Below are 19,859 nucleotides of genomic sequence, written 5' to 3' on the forward strand. Positions count from 1 at the left end.
GTCAGTAAAAAACTTCCCTTTTTTTGCAAGTTGCATTGTCTTGGAAGCCTTCTCTCTTCCCACTCGGTGATTCGGACATCGGGCATACACAGTAGTTATAGGATAGGGGTTGAGAATACGCATTTTAACATCTTTCCCTTTGTGAAACTTGTGCTCACTAAATTGTTGATGCTAATACAACTAGGGAATGGGACATGAGGCCGGTAGGCCCCAGCTAGTGTTGTCAAAGGCAAAGATGGAAATAATTTAATTTTCTGATAACATATTTCATGTAAATAAGGATCACTCAGGAAGCTTGTAAAACATACATAGGTCTGGGTCCTACCTCCCAAACCAAAGGAATTATAACCACAAGATGGGCCTGCGCATCTGTATGTTTAAAGGGCTCCCCTAGGTTATTCCCTGGTTGCAAACAGGGAAAGAAGTATGTCGAGGCTGTTTATTGTCACCCTGCTTATTTAACTTATATGCAGAGTACATCATGAGAAATGCTGGGTTGGATGAAGCACAAGCTGGAATCAAGATTGCTGGGAGAAATATCCTCAGATATACAGATGACACCACCTTATGCCAGAAAGAACTAAAGAGCCTCTTGATGAAAGTGAAAGAGGAGAGTGAAAAAGTTGGCTTAAAGCTCAACATTCAGAAAACAAAGATCATGGCATCTGGTCCCGTCACTTGATGGCAAATAGATGCGGAAACAGTGGAAACAGTGGCTGACTTTATTTATTTATTTATTTATTTATTTGGCTCCAGAATCACTGTAGATGGTGACTGCAGCCATGAAATTAAAAGACGCTTACTCCTTGGAAGAAAAGTTAATGAGCAACCTAGACAGCATATTAAAAAGCAGAGACATTACTTTGCCAACAGAGGTCCATCTAGTCAAAGCTATGGTTTTTCCAGTGGTCATGTATGGATGTGAGAGTTGGACTACAAAGAAAGCTGAGTGCCAAAAAATTGATGCTTTTGAACTGTGGTGTTGAAGAAGACTCTTCAGAGTCCCTTGGATTGCAAGGAGATCCAACCAGTCTATCCTAAAGAAAATCAGTCCTGAATATTCATTGGAAGGACTGATGCTGAAGCTGAAACTCTAATACTTTGACCACATGATGCAAAGAACTGACTCATTTGAAAAAACCCTGATGCTGGGAAAGATTAAAGGTGGGAGGAGAAGGGGATGACAGAGGATGAGATGGTTGGATGGCATCACTCACTCAATGGACATGAGTTTGAGTAAACTCCGGGAGTTGGTGATGGACAGAGAGGCCTGGTGTGCTGCAATCCATGGGGTTGCAAAGAGTCAGACACAAGTGAGTGACTGAACTGAACTAGGTTATTCAGATGTATTTTGTCAGTGAGATTCACTGCACTAGATCATTTGCTTCTAGGTATGCAGCAGCTAGCAGAGTGAAAGAAGTTACTTACAGAAGACCGAGGGGATCTTCCAGGTGGCGCTAGTTGTAAACAACATGCCTGCCAGTGCAAGAGACATGGGTTCGATCCCTGGGTAAGGAAGATCCCTGGAGGAGGGTATAACAACCCACTCCAGTATTCTTGTCTGGGAAATCCCATGGATAGAGAAGCCTAGCAGGCTACAGTCCATGGGGCTGTCAAGTCAGACACGACTGAAGCAATTTAGCATACACAGAAAACCCAGGCACCCATTCCTCATTATTGGAATCTACATGTTTTAAGGACAAAGCTACACATATTTTTTTAAGTGCTTAAGGGATATTTTACTCTAAATGTGGTTACAGTAAGCACTGTGGGCTTTGGGGATGGAGGGAGGCATACTTTTGCAATACAATGAAAGAAAGGAGAGAACTAAAAGATACCACAATGAGAGGCAGGTGATGACAGGTCCTGAGATAGCGAAGTGTTTCTGCATCTGACCTCACCCCCTTTCTATTCACAGCAAATCACCCTTCCACCCCACATCATTGAGGGCTGAGGTCTAAGGTGTTCTTAAGGAAGAAGCAAGTACCCACATGGAGACAATAGGGTTCTGTCCTCAGCTATTTGAGCTAGTCCTATCAGTTCTGTAAAAATCAGCAGAATATCCTCTTCCTAGCTGGAGGAGCAAAATAGGACACCATGAATCAACACAGAGCCAGCTCATTTTGCCACCTGTAGTCTCATACCATCTGCTGTTACTCTGTGCTCATCAGCTAGAGTAACCCACCTAGGCAGGCAGGTGCCATGCTCACCTGGAAAAAGAGAACACTTCATTCCACCCTACTTCCTATAGCAATGACTGTCTATTAATTCCCTCCCTCTTTTTCCTCTGGGTCTGGAAGGGTGTCTTAGGGGCAGAAGACAATCATATAGAAGAGTGAAACCAATTTCAATCTAATACTGAGAGTCACGATCCCTTAACACAGGGTTCTAGAGTCTAACTGAAAAGGATTTCAGGGTTAAAAAGAAACATATAGGAACTCTTCCCACAGAGCCTATTTCATTCCACCTCCTGGAATACATCATATTCTATTTCCAGGATTCAGAGCAGCAAACTCTTTTCAAATGTCCACATCAACCTCCTGGACATCATATAAAAATCACACTAGCATCTCTAATGTCGACTGAAAAAAATTCACAACCCAAAAGTTGAGAATTATGTTTTATTGGGCAGATTTTCTGAAAACTTAAGCCCAGAACACAGACTCTCAGCTCTGAGGGAAGAGTCAGGACATATAGGATATATAGGAGTTTGGCAAGAAAAACCAGGTAGTCGGGGCATCAAAAGATTACTGTGAATTAAAGAAAACCAGACATCTTGTTAATGAATTTAGCAGGTTTCTAGGTATGGGAAGATGCAAGAATCTGGGCTCATTGAAATCATTCCTTCCATATGCACGTTAACTATCGAGGGCCAGTACCCTGCTCTTCTCTAGCCTGAATCCCCTCTGGGTGCACAGGCAGGGTTGCTGCAGTGCTGCAGTTGCTTGAAGATCGCAACATCCTTTGTTTACTGGTCTGGCAGGTGACATTTTTCATCCACGTTAACACTGCATACCAAAAACTAAACCTATCTCCTCCAAACCAATTTCTGGTAATGTTGCAGAGAAGAACCAATTCTGACTCCTTGATGGAAATGTTTCTTTGACTTGGTTTTTGTTGCTATTGTTACTATAATCATACATAATGGCCTGCCTCAAAGGACCTTGCTTCTCTGCCTGTCTGTTCAAGTGCCTTTGTTCAGCTCACAGAGAGATAATATGACCCTGCCCACCTGTGAATGGCTACAAAAAAGAAGAGATTAACACACTCTTTCCAAGCGGCTGGCCCATCCTGGAGATGTTTTGCAAGACTGAAGACCCTTTTCACTTTACTTCCCCACTGCCTCGCTCTCTATTCTGCCTTTTGACTTTAGTTCTCCTTTGCTTCTTTCTCTCTGGCTCTATAAAAGAACCTGGCATTCGGACCCCAACAAGATGGTTTCTTTGAGATGTTAGTCTGTCACCTTCTCAGTTAGCTGGCTTTCTGAATAAAGTTGTATTCCTTGCCTCAACAGCCCATCTCTCAGATTCATTGGCCTGTCATGTGGTGAGCAAAGTGAGCTTGGATTTAGTAACAGTAATAACATTATCATTCTCTCAATTAGAAACTTACAGGTTGTCTTCCGTTTCTCCTTTGACTTTATTTTCTTCCTTCAGTCAAGACTTTGGACCATTACTGATCCAAGCAGTAATAACTAGGACACTGCAAAAGAGAGAGGAAGGGATGTTCAGGAGATAGCTGATAGGACTCACGCCTTGGAACACACAATAGCAACAGTATCCTTCACATCTTCACTACCTGGCTTCCAGTTCCTGTTCTCCTAATGCTTCCCACTCACAAACTTGTTACTCCCCTGTCCCAGAAACCCTCATTTGCTCCTCAATATTATCTTCAACCCCTCTCCCTGCAATAAAAAATGCTTTTTTAGTTTTCTCCCAGTACTCCTCTACTTATAACTTGAACTTTAGCCAAATCATACCATTCCTTTTTTCCTGAACACATCTCTTGCTTACCTTGTTCAAAGTTTTTACCAATGCCCTTCCTATTGTTTGAAAATTTCTTTCCCTTCCACCTGTTAAACCCTTATTCAGACATCAGGGTCCAGCTCCAAGGCTACCTCCTCCAGCCCCTAATTGAAAACATTCTTTCCTTCTCTGAACTAAGAAACCACTTATTTCTTAATGTTGCTTATTCTGCAACATTAATGTTCTGCTGTACACACCCTTCTCCAACCCAGGGGTTGAAAAGCTTGTATATCCACCACAATTTCCAAGTAGTGCCTTTCCCATAGTAATTGCTTTAAAATTGTGCTATATGGATTTTTCCTTTTTCAACTTCTAGGGAAATTTCCATAGAAAGCTACTTTTATTAATAATAGAGCTTTCATCCCAGCCCATGTCTTGATCTCTTTCTCTTTCTGCTTGTCTGTCTCTGTCCCCACCTCTAGCTCTGTCTATGCTGCTTTCTCTATCTTTGTTTCTCTCTGGGTCTCCTCAACCTTCCCCTTCCTCTTCCTCTATCTGGCACTGTCAGCCTGCCTTCCTGTCTCTTTTTTCATGGTCTTTCCCTTTTTACTGTTGATATGTGTTTAACGTTTTCCCTGCATTGTCTTCCTCTGTTCATTTCTGTTTCTCTGACACTGCCCCATCTAAACTGGAAGTCAATGTTTAAAGAGCTTTCAAAGCCTTGCTTAAACTGTAACTCAAAGTCGAGTTTTATTGGGTTTTTTCAAGTTGGAACTCACAGAGAAGGCTAAAGTCTGAAAACCTTGAAACTCTGAGGCAAATCAACTTTCCAGGGACAGGTGACATCAGAGTCTATGGAAAAGGGTTTGAATAGAAATTCTCAGACATTCTGAATGCCTAATTTACATGATAAGGCATAAAGATATAAAAGGTGACCCACAACAGCTGATCACAATAACAATGCTAATTTCTCCAACTCTGGCTTCAAAGATAAGGACATGTTAGAAAGCAAACAAAAAGTTCTAGAAAATCGTTGACCACTTTGGCACTTTGCCCAGGAGACTCTAAGGATTCATATATAAGAATAAGTGAACTGAAATGAAAGACACTTGAAAATAAAAATGCGAATTATTTTTTTCAGTGTCTGCTGTGAGATAAATGTCTTGTACACATTAATTAATTTAATCCCCAAACATTTTATGGAGATAGAAACTAAGGTTGAAGGTGGATAACTAACTTCATGATCATTCATCCTTAAGGAGAGGAGCCCAAGTGTTGTCTGATTTCAAAGCCTGGGCTCCTAAGCTCTCCAGCTTTTCTCAAACTTGTCAGGTCTGAACAATCCCCTGAGTATTCATTAACCCTTCAGATTCCATAACCCCACCCTACATTTACCAAATTCCAGGGCTAGGGCCAGTGAGTCCCTTTGTCTAACAAGTGAGCCAGGTGATTCTTATCTTGGGGAAAAATGCACTCCACTAAATAGTTTCCCTAACCATAATGTTCAGGAGAGTTTCATTTCTCTAGTAGTTCCTAACACCTCTCACCCCAATCTCCTCCATTCAGTGCCTGTCCTTGTCTCTCCCCAGAAAATCAAAACCCTTAGATTCTTCATTTAATCGTTCCTTTTTTGGATATCTGTTTTTGTTTTGTTTTTTAATTTTTAAAATTTCACCTGTCTTCAATCTATGGTTTGAAAGTACATCCTGGTGACATCTGAATTTTCATCACAGTCAATAAGGAATGGAGCTTTCTTGACAGAGTATGCTGTATTTATGTGCAGGGAGCGGAAATGAAGAGGTTGGAATTTTCCTGATACTCTTAAAATCAAACCGTGTAGATGACTGGCTATTTCACCTTTACAAAGCCCAGCCTTTATTGTGAAAAAGAATTTCTCTCTCTTTTTTTAATCTTTTGGTTGCACCACACAGCATGTGGGATCTTAGTTTCCTGATCAGGTATCAAACCTGCACCCCTTGCATTGGCAGCACAAAGTCTTAACCACTGGACCTCCAGGGAAGTCCTGATTTCTCTTTTAATAAATAGATGAACCTGATTACTAACATCAAGAAAATGTGCAGGCTGAAAATACAAAGTAACAAGGACTTAATATGTGTTGATTGTCAGGCCCTAAGCTCAATGATTTACATGAATTTTCTCATCGCATACTCTCAATAAACTTGTTAAGTAGGTGCTTTAGTTACCCCCATTTTACAGATGATGAGAATGAGGCTCAGAGAAAATTACTTGTTCAAGATCTAAGATTCCAACCTAGGTTTGTTTGATTGCAGTTTGTACCCTTAACTGTTGCACAGACTCTAGTATAAATAGGTGAAAGGAAGGTTTAGGAAGTTCACTGATTGTAGATCCCTAATAATATATGAAAGGACATTTTAGGATATGCGGGGTGTTTTAAAAAATATTTTGAGGTTATTGCTTTGTAATGAAAGTGCAACATAATTCCACCAAAATATCCTTTGATATCTTGGAGAGTCACTGATTTGACCTGTTAGGTAGTTACAATAGGAAACAGGAATCCAGAATGGCAGTGGCTAAAAGACAAGGAAGGGAAAAGCCCAGGAAAATAGAACAAAGGAAGGTTAAAGAAAGGTCCAAGGACCTGAGTGAGGACCTCAGGTAGAACAAACAGAGCTCCTGGCTAGCCCAATTTACATAGGGGAGGCCCAGGGGGAGGAAAAAACATAAAAACAGGAGCCAAAGGGCTCCTCCTCCTCACGTGCTGGTTCTTGTCTTTGGGTCCCCATGCCCTCACGCTTGGAGGATGGATTCTCCTGCTATTTTCTAAATAAAATAGAGCTGCAACACTGATTTGTCTAAGAGCCATAATACAGTCTGTCCAAGACCCGAGAGCTGTGATGCGCCAAGGGCTTTAATGTCCGTCACTCCAAATCTTTGTTGTGAAGAGACAGAACAGAGGAGAATACACTCTCCTGACAGACCGAATAAGGCATTTCCTGTGTTCTTACTTTCTTAGGTTTATCAATAACTAATTCCTTTAGTCAATTAGGGTACCATTAGGAGCAATTGTTTTAAATTCACTATGAATTCAGAACCCTTTTTCTGAATTCTCATAACCCCAAATTTCTCAAATTTATAGATTTTTAAAACATATTATAAAATATGTAAAAAATACATATCTTTCAAAATTCTCCTTTATAGTGGTCAAAGATTCCCCCAAAGTCAAGTGATGAGAGGAAGAAACATGAAGTATTCTTTTTCCTTTCTGGAATTCTCCCCATTCCTGAAATTTTTCTTCTCATCATTCAAAGAAGGGTAATAGTCATATAGAATATAATTAAAATACCTCTTAACTGGGAAGTACAAGAATTACATATATATAAAAGCAACATGTCAACAATTCTTCTCATCTCATAAAGCCTTGCCAAAATTGTATATTCTCCAGGCAAGAATACTAGAGTGGGCTGCCATTTCCTTCTCCAGGGGATCTTTCCAATCCAGGGATCAAACCCAAGTCTCCTGCATTGCAGGCAGATGCTTTAACCTCTGAGCCACCACGGAAGCCCAAATAAAACCTAACAGCATTCAAATACCTGAGTATTTATAGCCTCCAAGTTTAGATCCCTTTTCTTCCACCAAAACTGTACAAATAAGAATAAATCAGAACTTTTAAAAAAACTTCAGCTTTCAAAAATCAAGTAATTATCAAAATGGCTAAATTTACTGCATGAATCATTAACTGAGTTAAACAACTTAGTGACTTCACATAAGGGAAGAAGAAAAAAAATTTTTTTTTACACAGATCTGATGTTGAGTTTTTGCAAAATTGCTTTTATTTTTAACAAAGCAATATACAAACCATGAACAAATTTAACTAGTAAAAAATGACTGCCCCCTTTCCCCATGGTTCCATTACCAATAGGCAACCAATTCTGAATGTTTTGGGTTTTAGTTCTGTTAACTCATAACAGTTCTTCTGTTAACTCAAAATTAATGACACATTTTGTTTTAACAAGTCCCATATACCCATTATTCAGCTACACAAATTATGAACATTTTGCCAAAGTTGCTTCATCCAGGACTTTTCTTTCTGCTTTTTCTGTAGAGTTTCTTTCCTTTTTTTTTTTTTGAGGGAACACAATAGTCTTTAGTTTTCAGTGATTATCAGTACAATATCAGTACACCAAGTAGTAACATGTAACAAGTTAGTGAACTCTACCATCTAGTAAGTTTGAATAAGAGAAACAAAGAGCAGCCCAACACTAGGACCCATTATTCTAATCCTTGGCTGGAAAGGACTATTTTAAGGCTGGCTGCTGTTTCATGTGGGTCACAAATAACTATTTACTACTTTTTCATAGATAAAGCCCCTGACCTTCAAGAAAGATTTAGGGAAAAAAACATTTTAATCCCTTTCTTTCTTAAGAAAATTGGGTTTTTAAAAACTATCTAAGAAAGAAAAAGTCAGTGTTGATAATATGCTGCTTGAGTGAAAAGGCATAGAAAACACACAACATACATCCACTAAATTTCTAAGAAATATGAGGTAAAAAGATACAATCTTTGTATAAGCTCTAAGCCTGTACAAAGAATCTACGTTTTCGATTCTGCAAAAAGTGAAGGGACCTACTATATAATGTACAGAAATAATTTAATGCCTTTTCATAAGATATAACTCAAGCCTTGCTAAAGGAAACCTCACGTTCCATGAAGGCATTCAAAACGGCAATCCACGGAACAGGCACTTTTCTTCTCCCTCTATCTATTTATGCGGTAGTTCTCATGGATTTCTGGCCGGATGTCGCAGACAAAGGCCAAGAGGTTATCCAAGACTTCATCCCTATTCTGCCGGAAGTAGGTCTGAAGGATGGTCATCTTCTCCTGGGTGTCCTTCTCTACTTCAGTGCTGCAGCTGCCATGGGATCCCAGAGCCGCAGCTTCCTTGGCCTTGAACTCCTTCTCCCTCTGCAGGCGGCACTGTTCAATTTCAGGGCTTCTTCCTTGGCCTGCTTCAACCTCCGGTTCTTTCGCTTGCGGGCCTCGGACACCTTCTCGGCGGCCCATTTCTCCGCCTGGAGCAGCTGCTGGATGCCCTGCGACTGACTGGCCATGGCTATGGCGCCGGCGCCGGCGGAGGCGACTCCGAGGCGGCAGACGACGGCCTGCTCAGCCGAATCTCCCCCTCCTCTGTAGAGTTTCTTATAATTTCAGGTTTTATCTCCTTAGCTAACCAGTCGGTGGGGCAGGGGTCAAGTGTAACTTTCAGCTGCAATATACAGTTCCTCTGTTCCTTGGTCAATGCCTGGAAACTCTGCACCTTTGCTCTGTTGTTTGCAAAGGAAACAAGTTAGATTGCTAGGAACACAAGGCGATAAGGTAGAATTTGTAGTGCTGGGCCACCATTTTCCTAAATGGCATTTGTTAATTTTATATTTTTTACACAATTGGCATACAATGAATTGCACATATTTCAAAGTGTACAATTTGCCAAGTTTCAAAATATATATACACCTATGAAATCATCCCACAGTCAATGTAATGAACACATCCCTTACCCAAAAATGTTTTCTCATATCCTCTGCATCTCTCTGCGTGCGAGTGTGTGTGCACGCACGTGCGCGTGCATGCTCAGTCACATCAAACTCTTTGCAAACCCATGGACTATATATAGCTTGCCAGGCCTCTCTGTCCATGGGATAGTCCAGGCAAGAATTCTGGAGTAGGTTATCATTTCTCCCTCCAGGGGATCTTCCTGACCCAGGGAAGAACCCCTGTCTCCAGTATCTCTTGCACTGGAAGCAGATTCTTTACCACTGAGCCACCTGGGAAACCTGCCTCTTCCCATACCCCTTCCCCAAACTGGAAACCAGTAATCAGTTTTTGACACTATAGTTGACATTTTCTAAAGTTCTAAATAAATGGAATCATATGGTATGTACTCTTTTTATCTGACTTCTTCCATGAAGTATAATTATTTTGAGATTTATCCATATTGTGTGGATCCATAGTTCTTTTATTTTGGTTGCTTTGAATAGCTATCTATTGAACAGATGAATATACAACTATTAGTTTATCCATTCACTTCTTGAAGGACATTTGAATTATTTCCAGTTTTGATATATTACAAATAAAGCTGTAATGAACATTCATGTATAAGTCTTTGTATGTACACATGCTTTATTTTCCCTTGGGTAAATACATATATATAGGAGTGGGATGGCTGAATTGTGTGGTAGGCATATGTAGAACTTCCAAGAAACTGCCAAACTGTTTCCCCAAAATGGCTGTACCATTTCATATTTACACATTCAGTGTATGAAAGTTTCAATTCCCTCCTGCACTTGCTATTTAGTTTTAACCATTCCAAAAGGTACAAAACAATATCTCATTGTGGTTTACTTTGCATTTCCCAGATCACTAATATCATTATGCAATTCTGAATGTACTTACTAGCCACTCTTATATCTTCTTTGGTGAAGTTTCTGTTCAAATTATTTTCCTATCATCTCAAATGTCTTGAGTGCACCCCCACATTTGCTAATTTACTAGAACTCACAGGACTCAGCAATAGGTTTTACACATGGTTAACATCTGTCACAGAAAGAGTTTATAGAGTATGAGCAACAGGAACAAGATTATCTACTGGGTGGAGTCCAGAGTGACTAGGTACAGACTTTCTAAGTTCTTTTCCATCTGGAGTCCCATGGGACATACTTTTTCTCTGGCTGTGAACTACAGGGTCATCTGTGAAAACTCTCTGTGCAGGGAAGCCCATTAAAGACTCAAAGTTCAAGGCTTTTATTGAGAGCTGGGCATGTGGACATATACTGCTATGCAACCAACTATGGCAACCAGAACTCAGGACCTCAACAATGAAGTCACATGTGGATGATCAACTTGATGTTAGTGCAAAGCAATCTGGACAAGATAGTATAACATGATCCATTGTTCCAGCAATACACAATAAAATTTTCAATCGTTAACATAAGAAACCATTCAGAGGATGTCCAAAACTCAGTAATGACTCCAAGTTCTTTTGGAGATGTGTGACATGTGAGCAACAAGACCTGCTATGCTCTTTTCTCATACCCATTTTATTATCAGTTTGTTTACTTATTATTGAATTTTAGGGGTTCTTTATATAATCTACATACAAAAGTGAAATTGAATGTGTTAGTCACTCAGTCATGTCCGACTCTTTATGACCTCCTGGACTGTAGCCCACCAGGCTCTTCTGTCCATGGAATTTTCCAGGCAAGAATACTGAAGTGGATTTCCATTTCCTTCTCCAGGGTATCTTTCCAACCCAGGGATTGAACCTGGGTCTCCCACACTGCAGGCAGACTTTTAACAACTGAACCACCAGGGAAGACCTATTCTATATATAATCATTTATCAAATATATGTTTTGCAAAGATTTTCTCCTAGTCCTTGGTTTGTCCTTTTAGCCTCCTAACAGTATCATAGAGGTAGCATAAATTTTTAATGTTGATGAAGTCCAATTATCAGTTTGTTGTTTTCTGTACTGTGTTTGAGTATTATAGCTAAGAAATATTTGGCAAAATCAAGATTTAAAATATATTTCCTATGTTTTCTTCTTGCATTTTTATAGTTTTAGGTTTTCATATTTAAGTCTATGATCCATTTAGAGTTAATTTTTGTATATTGTTTGACCAGGGGTATTTTAAAGCAAATCTTTGACATCATATCTTTTTACTCATAAATACTTTGGTATATATTTCCACAAGATTGAGGAGAATTTTTAAAAACATAATTTCAATAACTTTATCATAATTACTTAATAACATTCAGTTCAAATTTCCCCAACTGTCCCCCAAATAACTTCTATTTAAATTAATATCTAAACAAAATCAGCATATTGCACTATGCAGACATGTTTCTTAAATCTCTAAAATCTATAATAGATCCCTTATGGATTTTCCCATGTTGTTGTTCAGTCACTAAGTCATGTCTGACATTTGAGATCCCATGGACTGCGGCATGCCAGGGATCTTTGTCCCTCACCATCTCTCAGACTTTGCTCAGGTTCATGCCCATTGAATCGGTAACGCCATCCAACCATCTCATCCTCTGTTGCTCTCTTCTCCTTCTGTCTTCAGTCTTTCCCAGCATCAGGGTCTTTTCCAATGAGTTGGCTCTTCGCATCAATTGGCCAAAAAATTGGAGCTTCAGCTTCAGCATCAGTCCTCCCAATGAGTATTCAGGGTTGATTTCCTTTAGGATTGACTGGTTTGATCTCTTTGCTGTCCAAGGGACTCTTGGATTATTAATACTAATTATTAATACTCATTTAAAAAAATAATCCAGGTCATTTGTGCCAAGGAATTTCCCACATTCTGGGTTTGGCTCATTGTATCCTTGCGGTATTTTAAGTCTATTGCTCTGCCATTTTTTAATTTACTGATCTTGCATGTGTGAATGCTCAGTCACTTTGGTTGTGTGACCCCATGGACTGTAGCCCACCAGAACTCCATGGAATTCTCTAGGCAAGAATACTGAAGTGGGCTGCCATGCCTTCCTCCAGGGGATCTTCCCAATCCAGGGATCAAACTCATGTCTCCTGCACTACAGGTGGATTTTTTTTACTGCTGAGCCACTGGGGAAGCCCTAGCTTATTAATCTTAGACATTATTTATTTACTCTGTACTGTTAAAGACAAGGATTTGGCCAACATATTACTCTATACTTCCCTCTTTCTAATTATCTTTTCAACATCTTTAGGAATGGAATGGAAGACTTTTTTTCTGAAAAAATAATGTATACTTATTTACTTTTTTCCAAGTAATATCTTTGTTTACTCTTGGCTCTACCAAAACTACCAAATACTATAATAAACTGGATTTTATCCAATGTAGTTGCAGTGGGGGAACAGAGAATAGAAATTTGAGAAATATCTCAGAAGAAGGTCTGACAACATTGAATGAAGTGAGGAGGGAGGAAGGAATGAGAATGATTGCTTAATTTCTGCTTTCAAAGACTGAGGTACATGTTGGTGCCTTTCAGAATAACAGAAGGAGGAGCCAGTTTGGGAAAGACGTTGGGGACACAGAAAAAAAATAAATTCAGTTTTTGACACTGAGATATGGGCTACCAATAAACAATCACATAAAGATGCCCAGTAGACCAATGGAAGTATGGATCTGGAGATTCAGAGAGATATGTAAGCTACAGTTACTGATTTGAAAATCATCCAATTAATGGGCTAGAGCTGCATCCACGAATGTGGATGCAAGTACTGCCCAGGGAAGGTGTAAAGAGTAAGGAAAGAGGAAGAAAAACAACAAAACCCTAAGAAACACCAAGATTTAAGGAGACAGAAGCAGTTGTTACCATGTATTATAAGTACCACATTCAAGACATGCATGGGATACCCTAGTGACTCAAGATTGATCAACAGGGTAGGGAGAATTTACAAAGGGCTTTACTTTGGCTTGGATACTGATGGGTGTATAGAAGTGTGCCAGTGGGATGAGCTGGAGAAGACTCCTGAGAGTCCCTTGGATTGCAAGGAGATCCAACCAGTTCATCCTAAAGGAAATCAGTCCTGAATATTCATTGGAAAGACTGATGCTGAAGCTGAAGCTCCAATACTTTGGTCAACTGATGTGAAGAACTGACTCATTGGAAAAGACCCTGATGCTGGGAAAGATTGAAGGCGGGAGAAGGGGATGACAGAGGATGAGATGGTTGGATGGCATCACTGACTTGATGGACATGAGTTTGAGTAAGCTCTGGGAGTTGGTGATTGACAGGGAAGCAAGCCTGGCGTGCTGCAGTCCATGGGGTTGCAAAGAATCGGACACAACTGAGGGACTGAACTGAACTGAACTAATGGGATGAGAGTCAAGAAAGAAGACAAACTCACCTATTTTACAAGGAAAACAGAGTACTTTAAATGAGAGTTCTCTCAACGATCCCACACTATGATACACAGCTGTTCATAGCTGTGTTCCTCAAAGTATGGTCAGCAATTCACTTGCATGGGAATCACAGAGGAGGGACTTCCTTGGTAATCCAGTGGCTAAGACTCCATGCTTCTACTGCAAGGGGCCCAGGTTCAATCCCTGATTGGGGAACTGGATCCCACATGCCCCAATTAAGAGTTCACATGCTGCAACAAAAACTGAAGATCCTGAGTGCCACAACTGAGACCCTGCACAGCCAAATATATACATATACATACATACATACATAGATATAGGTATTCATCAAAAAAAAAAAAAGAATCACAGAGGGCTTTATCAAATTGAATATCATAGGTTCCACTTTAGACCTACTGAATCAGAATCATTGGGGTGGGGTGCATGAGGAATCTACATTTTAAACAATTTCTCTATAAGTGATTCTGAAGTAGATGGTTTGAGTGTTAAATTCTGTACAAACTAGGGTGTGACCATGGGAACATTCAGCTAAAGTGGAATGGAAATAAAAGGCTTTGGGGTTGATTAAATCTAAGAATGGCTATCTTAAATTTGCTTCTCTCTTCTTGCCAGTTTTAGCAGGAAGGCCTAGTGGGAAAATGGGGAATAGGGAGATTTTGCAAAAGTATAATGACTCCATCTGTTTTCCATCATTAGAAAGGAAAACTGAGCCATATAAGACTAAGAGTAGAGCAGTTTTCCTCTGAGCTGGTCCTAAGTCAATCAGGAAGCACATACAGACATCATGATGGAAACAAAATCAACAGTTGACTTGGTTGATTGAATGTGGTCCTTAACACAATAACACCAGCCAATAAAAACAACACACTCATGAATTCTGCTGATTTTGTTTTCACATTTCAGCTAGTTCTCTGGCACTTTATACTCAGCTCTTCCTAGTGAATTCACCTTACCTGAAGTCACTTAATGCTTAATTTTTCATTTGATCAATAATTCCAGGGATAAAAATTTCCATGTTTCCCATAATTCTTATCCTGAAAAGAGGAAATCTGAAGTTGAGTCACTGTGCACTGTTTCATTAGAAAATATTTGTTTCTGTGTCTCCATTAAAAAAAAAAATAACTATATGTTAGGAAATACATAATTTGAAGTTCATTGTGAAACAGATTACTCTTGAGAATTAATTTGTGTCCTTATGGGATCCCAGGGATGTACTCCCAAACTAAATTTGATGGACTATGAATATTCTGCTCAGTCAGTTCAGTTCAGTTCAGTTCAGTCTCTCAGTCGTGTCTGACTCTTCACAACCCCATGAATCGCAGGACGCCAGACCTCCCTGTCCATCACAAACTCCTGGAGTCCACCCAAACTCATGTCCATCGAGTCAGTCATGCCATCCAACCATCTCATCCTCTGTCATCCCCTTCTCCTCCTGCCCTCAATCTTTCCTAGCATCAGGGTCTTTTCAAATGACTCAGTTCTTTGCATCAGGTGGCCAAAGTACTGGAGTTTCAGCTTAAGCATCAGACCTTCCAGTGAACATCCAGAACTGATCTCCTCTAGGATGGACCGGTTGGATCTCCTTGCAGTCCAAGGGATTCTCAAGAATCTTCTCCAACACCACAGTTCAAAAGCATCAATTTTTCGGCACTCAGCTTTCTTCACAGTCCAACTCTCACATCCATACAGGACCACTGGAAAAACCATAGCCTTGACTAGACGGACCTTTGTCGGCAAAGTAATGTCTCTGCTTTTTAATATGCTGTCTAGGTTAGTCATAACTTTCCTTCCAAGGAGTAAGCATCTTTTAATTTCATGGCTGCAGTCACCATCTGCAGTGATTTTGGAACCCCCAAAAATAAAGTCTGACACTGTTTCCCCATCTATTTCCCATGAAGTGATGGGACCAGATGCCATGATCTTGGTTTTCTGAATGTTGAGCTTTAAGCCAACTTTTTCACTCTCCTCTTTCACTTTCATCAAGAGGCTTTTTAGTTCCTCTTCACTTTCTGTCATACTTCTATGGCTAGAAATATTATTCTACTGAGAAATTAGCTAATGGGTTTTGTTATTTTGTCAAAGTAGCTATCTACATGCATTTCCAGAGTTGGGTATATCTTGCTGGAAATACACTAACTTTAGAAGATTGTAACTTATTATTTTCCTTTGAGGAAACCTATAACTATTTCTATTCATTCCTTGTAATTTTTCTGGAAAACAAATCACATCATAAAACAATTGTCTTCTTTGAAAACACTACTATACAAGGCCCTTTCCTATGATAAAATTAAGTCAATTCTATTTCTGAAATTAAACCTAAAGAAAAATAAGATTTCATAAGAAAACTAACTTTTCTCTTTGTGGATCCACTAATTCCATTTATCATTCATAGTATTCTAAGATACATTTCCTGGTTCCTGTACAGTGCGAATAAGTTAGTAAGGCAGGAGAAGCAGATGATAGCCCCTAGTTACCCAGAAGTTAGAAGCTGCTTTAGAGAACGTAAGATCTGTGACGGGAAATTAACTGTTACTTCTACTGTGATTCCATCCAGGAACTGAGGGATTATGTTGCTTAAAAAGAGAAAAAAAGAACCATGAAACCTTATTAGAAAAAGCATAAGGCATGTCAGTGTGTGTTCAAATTTGTGTAAAGGAAAGATATAAGAGAAAAACATTGGGTTACTATTGTGTATTTTCTGTAGAGGAAAAGAAATTCTAATATAGTATATATAAATATTCTCACAGGACCATGAGATTTCTTTTTTTTAAAAATTCCATACTTACCAAACCAAACCAATCTTTTAGTTACTATATTAGTTTGCCAGCTATTTTAGTTGTTCCTAGGGCTGCTTTAACAAAGTGCCACTAACTGGTGGTTTAAAAGGAAATTTATTTTCTCACAAATCTGGACACTAGATAGGTGAGATCAAAGCAACCATAGGGTTGGTTTCTTCTCAGGTCTCTCTGCCTAGCTGGAATATAGCCATCTTCTCTCTGTGTCTTCACATGGTCTTCCCTTTGTGTGTGTCTCTGTCCTAATAATCTCTTCTTATAAGAGCATGGATCATATTGCACTAGGACCCATCCTAATGACTTCACTTCATCTTACCTATCCCTTTGAAGACCTTATCTTCAAATACAAATATCTTCAAATATCTTTATAGTCTGAGATACCAGGGATTAAGACTTCAATATATGATGACACAAAAATGAACTTATTTATGAAACAGAAACAGATTCACAGACATAGAAAACAAACAAAGGAGAAAGAGAGTAGGGGAGGGATAAATTAGGAGTTTGGGATTACCAGATATAAACAACTATGCATAAAATAGATAAACAACAAGGTTTTACTGTATAGCACAGGGAACCATATTCAGTATCTTATAATAAACCATAATGGAATATAATATGAAAAAGAATATAAATGTATGTATATAACCAAATCACTCTGCTGTATACCAGAAATTAATATAATATTGTAAATCAACTATATTTCAATTTAAAACAAAAGACTTCACTGTATGAATTTTGGGAGTATACAATTCAGCCCATTAACAGTTATTATTTCAGGTTTCCATATACATTAATATATACAAAACTCCCTGTAAATATATATCATCTAATTGGCTTTTTGGTGAAATCACATTGACAGTCAAGATACCTTTCTTTTTTTTTTTTTCCATTTATTTTTATTAGTTGGAGGCCAATTACTTTACAATATTGTAGTGGTTTTTGCTATACATTGACATGAATCAGTCATGGATTTACATGTATTCCCCATCCCGATCCCCCCTCCCACCTCCCTCTCCACCCGATCCCTCTGGGTCTTCCCAGTGCACCAGCCCTGAGCACTTGTCTCATGCATCCAACCTGGGCTGGTAATCTGTTTCACCCTTGATAATATACATGTTTCGATGCTGTTCTTTCGAAACATCCCACCCTCACCTTCTTCCACAGAGTCCAAAAGTCTGTTCTGTACATCTGTGTCTCTTTTTCTGTTTTGCATATAGGGTTCTCGTTACCATCTTTTTAAATTCCATATATATGCACTAGTGTACTGTATTGGTCTTTATCTTTCTGGCTGACTTCACTCTGTATAATTGGCTCCAGTTTCATCCATCTCATTAGAACTGATTCAAATGAATTCTTTTTAATGGCTGAGTAATATTCCATGGCATATATGTACAACAGCTTCCTTATCCATTCGTCTGCTGATGGGCATCTAGGTTGCTTCCATGTCCTGGCAATTATAAACAGTGCTCCGATGAACATTGGGCTACACGTGTCTCTTTCAGATCTGGTTTCCTCGGTGTGTATGTGCAGAAGTGGGATTGCTGGGTCATATGGCAGTTCTATTTCCAGTTTTTTAAGAAATCTCCACACTGTTCACCATAGCGGCTGTACTAGTTTGCATTCCCACCACAGTGTAAGAGGGTTCCATTTTCTGCACACCCTCTCCAGCATTTATTGCTTGTAGACTTTTGGATAGCAGCCATCCTGACTGGTGTGTAATGGTACCTCATTGTAGTTTTGATTTGCATTTCTCTGATAATCAGTGATGTTGGGCATCTTTTCATGTGTTTGTTAGCCATCTGTATGTCTTCTTTGGAGAAATGTCTATTCAGTTCTTTGGCCCAGTTTTTGATTGGGCCATTTATTTTTCTGGAATTGAGCTGCAGGAGTTGCTTGTATATTTTTGAGATGAATCCTTTGTCTGTTGCTTCGTTTGCTATTATTTTCTCCCAATCTAAAGGCTGTCATTTCACCTTGCTTATAGTTTCCTTTGTTGTACAAAAGCTTTTAAGTTTCATTAGGTCCCATTTGTTTAGTTTTGCTTTTATTTCCAATATTCTGGGAGGTGGGTCATAGAGGATCCTGCTGTGATTTATGTCGGAGAGTGTTTTGCCTATGTTCTCAACAAGGAGTTTTATAGTTTCTGGTCTTACATTTAGATCTTTAATCCATTTTGAGCATATTTATGTGTATGGTGTTAGAAAGTGTTCTAGCTTCAAGTGGTTGACCAGTTTTCCCAGCACCACTTGTTAAAGAGGTTGTCTTTTTTCCATTGTATATTCTTGCCTCCTTTGTCGACGATAAGGTGTCCATAGGTTTGTGGATTTATCTCTGGGCTTTCTATTCTGTTCCATTGATCTATATTTCTGTCTTTGTGCCAGTACCATACTGTCTTGAGGACTGTGGCTTTGTAGTACAGCCTGAGGTCAGGCAGGTTGATTCCTCCAGTTCCATTCTTCTTTCTCAAGATTGCTTTGGCTATTTGAGGTTTTTTTTATTTCCATACAAATTGTGAAATTATTTGTTCTAGTTCTGTGATAAATACTGTTGGTAGCTTGATAGGGGTTGCATTGAATCTATAGACTGCTTTGGGTAGTATAGTCATTTTCACAATATTGAGTCTTCCAATCCATGAACATAGTATATTTCTCCATCTGTTTGTGTCCTCTTTGATTTCTTTCATCAGTGTTTTATAGTTTTCTATGTATAGGCCTTTTGTTTCTTTAGGTAGACATACTCCTAAGTATTTTATTCTTTTTGTTGCAATGGTGAATGGTATTGTTTCCTTAATTTCTCTTTCCGTTTTCTCATTGTTAGTGTATAGGGATGCAAGGGATTTCTGTGTGTTAATTTTATATCCTGCAACTTTACTATTTTCGTTGATTAGCTATGGTAATTTTCTGGTACAGTCCATAGGGTCTTCTATGTAGAGGATCATGTCATCTGCAAACAGCAAGAGATTCACTTCTTCTTTTCCTATCTGGATTCCTTTTACTTCTTTTTCTGCTCTGATTGCTGTGGCCAACACTTCCAAAACTATGTTGAATAGTAGTGGTGAGAGTGGGCACCCTTGTCTTGTTCCTGATTCTAGGGGAAATGCTTTCAATTTTTCACCATTGAGGGTAATGCTTGCTGTGGGTTTGTCATATATAGCTTTTATTATGTTGAGGTATGTTCCTTCTATTCCTGCTTTCTGGAGAGTTTTAATCATAAAT

At 39.1% G+C, this 19,859-nt stretch overlaps 1 long non-coding RNA gene and 1 pseudogene across 3 annotated transcripts in view; both read right to left on the reverse strand.

The window, feature by feature from the left end:
* Positions 1–19,859, reverse strand: part of LOC139033120 (uncharacterized) — a 42,272-nt gene that overhangs the window by 5,839 nt on the left and 16,574 nt on the right. For all 3 annotated transcript variants that reach the window (XR_011485726.1, XR_011485727.1, XR_011485728.1), the window contains exon 3: positions 3,613–3,702. This is a non-coding gene — a long non-coding RNA (uncharacterized lncRNA). The remainder of the gene's footprint in view (positions 1–3,612; positions 3,703–19,859) is intronic.
* Positions 7,755–9,081, reverse strand: LOC110145742 (V-type proton ATPase subunit G 1 pseudogene; annotated as a pseudogene).

The sequence above is a fragment of the Odocoileus virginianus genome, chromosome X (genome assembly GCF_023699985.2).
Source record: "Odocoileus virginianus isolate 20LAN1187 ecotype Illinois chromosome X, Ovbor_1.2, whole genome shotgun sequence".
NCBI classification, from domain to species: Eukaryota; Metazoa; Chordata; class Mammalia; order Artiodactyla; family Cervidae; genus Odocoileus; species Odocoileus virginianus.